The sequence below is a fragment of the Octopus bimaculoides genome, chromosome 14, assembly GCF_001194135.2.
Source record: "Octopus bimaculoides isolate UCB-OBI-ISO-001 chromosome 14, ASM119413v2, whole genome shotgun sequence".
Lineage (NCBI taxonomy): Eukaryota > Metazoa > Mollusca > Cephalopoda > Octopoda > Octopodidae > Octopus > Octopus bimaculoides.
This window is the reverse complement of record NC_068994.1, coordinates 18,176,107-18,181,106: the sequence shown is the minus strand read 5'-3', so window position 1 is coordinate 18,181,106 and position 5,000 is coordinate 18,176,107. Positions and strand designations below refer to the sequence as shown.

At 37.3% G+C, this 5,000-nt stretch overlaps 1 protein-coding gene across 1 annotated transcript in view; it reads right to left on the bottom strand.

The window, feature by feature from the left end:
* LOC106877636 (enolase 4) overlaps positions 1–5,000 on the bottom strand; it is an 87,240-nt gene that overhangs the window by 45,981 nt on the left and 36,259 nt on the right. The window lies entirely within an intron of this gene.

Below are 5,000 nucleotides of genomic sequence, written 5' to 3'. Positions count from 1 at the left end.
GAGACATAAGCAGAAATTATTAACTGACGTATTTCTGTAATCTGAATCCATTACATAACTTACATCATTTATATTTCATCATTTACTTTTATTTCTATTTTCTAATTTTGTTTCCATGTTGGTATGGGTTGAATGCAAATGTTTGCTTATATTACTGTATAACATGTAAAGGTGTTACTAGGACAGGAGATAAGATGTCTGCCTTTCAGTTGAAAACCACTTTTTTCCTGTACTGCATCACCAATTGCCCAATTGCACTTACCTAGTAGATGAAAAGAAAAAACTGTGTCAATGGACATTGGTTTGCACTATAAGAATCTAATTTGAAAGAGAGAGACACACAGACAGACAAATAGACAGACAGAGACAGAGAGGTTTGTAACTTATTGTATTATTATATTGTGAAACTTTGTAGAAATATTCTATGATAATTGCTCCCTGGCCTGTTTTCTAGAGGCGGTAAGCATAGAGAAAGAACATTAGGTCTTTGGAAATTAAACTGAATACTTGTTCATATACATGGTATCAATGTTGGTAAGTATAGGGAGGGAACACTAAGCCCTGGAGCAATACATTATCCACAGCTATGAAATTTCATTCTCTGTCTCTCATAACTGGCACTCCATCAATTATGATGACAATGGTTCTTGTTGATCCAGTCAACAGAACAGCCTCCTCATAAAATAAATGTGTAAGTGGCTGAGCACTCCACAGACACACATACCCTTAAAGTAGTTCTCAGGGAGATTTTGCATAACACAGAATGTGACAAGGCCAATCCTTTAAATTACAGGTACTACTCACATTTGCCAGCTGAGTGGACTGGAGCAATGTAAAATAAAGTGTTTTGCTCAAGAACACAATGCACCATTAGAATTGAACTCATGATCTTACAACTGTGTGTTGAATACCATAACCACAAAGCTACGTGCCTTCACTCTGTCCATCATAATGCCATAAAGATAAGAAAGCCAGTTTATAATATACAAGAGAAATATTTTTCTAAGATTTCATAGATCAATATTGTTGATGCACATTCTACACAAGTGCACTTTATACATAAACAGATATAAAAATCCTAATAAGGCAATGTTTCTTCTTTAATGAAAAAGTAAAACATATTGTTTTTATTCTTTTATTTTATGTGTTTACGTATGTATGTATGTATGTATGTATGTATGTATGTGTGTGTGTATGCATGTATTTATGTGTCCCTATGTATGTAAGTGTGTTTGTGTGTGTGTGTGTGTCTTGGTGTCTTGACAGCTGGTATTTATGTATTAACATCCCTGTAACTTAGCAGTTCAGCAAAAGTAACTGATAGAAATAGTACCAGGCTTCACAAAAAATAATAAGTACTGGGATTTTCAAGATCAACATGGCTGCAGTACAATGACTGGAACAAATAACAATCCTGTACTTTTCAACCAACGCAGTAAAAATGGTACTAGAGAAAGGCTTCCTTACTACCACCACCATCACCACAATCACTATTACAGTTGATGAGGACATGATGATGATGATGATGGTATTACCACCACCACCACCACTACTATCATAGCTACAAAAGATGATTAAATGTCTTCAGGCAAGCAACAGAATATAGGAAATCTTACCTCTATGTTGTACTAAGTAAACATGAAACAGGAGAAGCAGAAAGGTAGTGATGGAGAGAGGTGGAGAATAGACAAGTGGTACAAAGAATATGTGTAAGGGGAAGAGGTAAACAGAAAGAGCAAGAATGATATTTAATCACCTGGGAAGAAGAAAAAGAAGAAAAAAGGGGGCAAGAAGGAAGGGACAAGGTGTGGCCAGAATTAATGCTGATATGATACAATAAGTTACAAACCATTGTTTTGTACTCTCACATTAAAGATGGGTGTGTGGTAAGAAGCTTGTTTCCAAACCAAATTGTTCAGGGTTCAGTCCCACTGCATGGCACTTTAGGCAAATATCTTCTGCTACAGCCTTGGGCCAACCAAAACCTTGTGTGTGGATTTGGTAGATGGAAACTGTAAAAAGCCTGTCGCATACATATCTATATATATCTACGCGTGTGACTCTTTGTGCCTGTGTTTATCCCCTACCACCGCTTGACAACCAGTGCTTGTGTATTTATGTACACGTAACCTAGATGTTCAGCAAAAGAGATTGATAGAATATATACTAGGCTTAAAAAGATAAGTCTAACGGTTGATTTGTTCAACTAAAACCCTTTAAGGTGGTGCCCCAGTATGGCTGCAGTCAAGTGACTAAAATAAGATAAAGACATATATATGAGTCAGTCAGAGCGGGAAGGGCAGTACTCTCAGATTCTTTCTGCAAATTTCAAGATTGGTGAGAGGAAGAAGGAAGAAGCTACAACATTTGGTTACTGCAGTAATTATGTTGTTGTTGGCACTCCGTCGCTTACGACATCGAGGGTTCCAGTTGATCCAACCAACGGAACAGCCTGCTCATGAAATTAATGTGTAAGTGGCTGAGCACTCCACAGACACATGTACCCTTAACGTAGTTCTCGGGGATATTCAGCGTGACACAGTGTGACAAGGCTGACCCTTTGAATTACAGGCACAACAGAAACAGGAAGAAAGAGTGAGAGAAAGTTGTGGTGAAAGAGTACAGCAGGGTTCGCCACCATCCCCTACCAGAGCCTCGTGGAGCTTTAGGTGTTTTCGCTCAATAAACACTCACAACGCCCGGTCTGGGAATCGAAACCGTGATCCTATGACCCCGAGTCCGCTGCTCTAACCACTGGGCCATTGCGCCTCCACGCAGTAATTATGTAATAGTTCATCAAAAGACTGAGTTAACTTCAGACTGCAGACTTGGTTGAAATGTTTTCATAACTAAGCGGTGGTGTTAAAACAAATGATGTATTAAATTTACTATCCATGAACAAACAAGTACAGTCTATTGTTAGATGACTTCCGCATAGTTTTTGTCCCCACCTCCCCCAATATCAACTAGAACAGGGGTCAGCAAACATTTTATATCTCTCCTTCATGGAATCATTGATAACTCGTTAAGCCTTATCATGTAAATTTCTAAAATAACAGTTTATGATTAATAACAAATTTCTGGATTTAAAATGATAATTCCTTCATCCATTTGAGTCATTACTGATTTTTGGTAAGAAATCATCATCATGATCATGATCATCATCGTCATTTAACGTCCATTTTCCATGCTGGTATGGGTTGGACGGTTTGACAGGAGCTGGTAAGGCTGGGGGTTGCATCGGGCTCAATTCTCTGGTCTGGCAAAGTTTATATGGTTGGATGCCCTTCCTAACACCAACCACTCCACAGGGTGTATTGGGTGCTTTTTAAGTAGCACCACCACCAGTGCTTTTAACCGGTATCAATTCTACTGAGGTGGATGGATTGCCAGATATCTTGCTGTGATGCTAACTTTCTTGGTCCCTTGTCATCTCCTTCATATGGCTCAGTGTCTCGAGATCAGCGTTCAATAATTCGTCCTGAGACAGAACAATAAAAATTTTGTCATTATATTGATATCGTCAAAATAAGGAGACGTTGAAGCAATCACTATATTCTCTGCAGCTTATTTTGACATTTTGGCAAAGTCATTGCTTACATCGATCTGTATAGCGTAAAATGTGTCATGATGCATCAAATCAATTTGAGTTGAAGAAAAAGAACAATAAAAGAATTATATCCTGCAATCAACGGATACATTTGCCAAATCCCAGGCAAAAATCAAAATTATCAGTGTTCCCATTGTGACTTCATCTCAAAATCCATACCTAAACTCAAATTACTTTCATGCATCTATCACAAATAGATAGGGATCTTTCTGAATTGACGGGAACCACTTGTTTTCTTAACGAAACACTTTCAAACTTGGGATACTGGTAGAATGTGTCATATAAAACAACTTTTTCTCTTAGCCTTCTTAACAAGAATTTATTCTTAATAAGTTATTTCATGTTAAAGTTGTTGTATTTCTGTAATTTCAAACAATCACTGACATCTATTCAGCTGAATACAGTTACTGTTGTTTTTGTAAACAATAATTTTTGCCAGTGTCAAGATCGTTATTCCCTAGTAAGGGTTTAGGGTTTTAGGATTAGGGTTCAAGTTTTAGAGTTAGGGTTAGGGTTGGAGTTATGAGTTATAGGGGGTTAGGGTTATGAGTGAGGTTATGGCGCGTCAATTCAGAAAGATCCATAGATAGAACTTCTAATATTTTTAAAGTTGCTTTTCTTTCTCTCCCTCTCTCTCTCTTTCTTTTTAAATCCTCTCCTTTAAACACTCATATGTTGAAATCGATGGGAATGACCATCATAGTCAGAATATCGAGCCCCTTTGATAACCACATAAACCTTCAGAGATTATTATTAACCACTTGGTTGACCCCTGAATTAGAGGTTTCCTCAACCCAAGGCTATGGTAGAAGAAACTTGTTCAAGGTATAGAATCGACCACAAACCCATGCCTGGTTATGAAAACTGAAAATTCAGAATAGAACTGACAAAACTGGTCTTAATTTCGAAAGGTATCTACTTCAAAAAAGATCGAAGATATTTTTAGAGATGTATCCCAAGGTGCTTGAAGTGCCATTGGAAATATTATACACACACTTAATGAGTATGTGTTTGTATGTCTGTGTATGAATGTGTGTGAGTGTGTGTGTATGTTTGCGTGTACACACACTCACATATGCATGTGTGTGCACACACACACACACACACACACACACACACACACACATAATGATGATAAAACAAGTGAAACTTCAAGAAGGTAGAAGTCAGCAGATAAACAGATGTCTGACAGGAGGGGAAATAACAACTAAGTAAAAGAAAGAAAGAAAGAAAGAAAGAAAAAGAAAGGAAGAAAGAAAAAGAAAGGAAGAAAGAAAGAAAGGAAGAAAGAAAGAAAAGGGACAAAGAAAGGAAGAAAGAGATAACGAAAAGAAGGAAGGAAAATGTAAAGAAAGAAAGAAAGAAAGAAAGAAAGAAAGAAAGAAAGAAA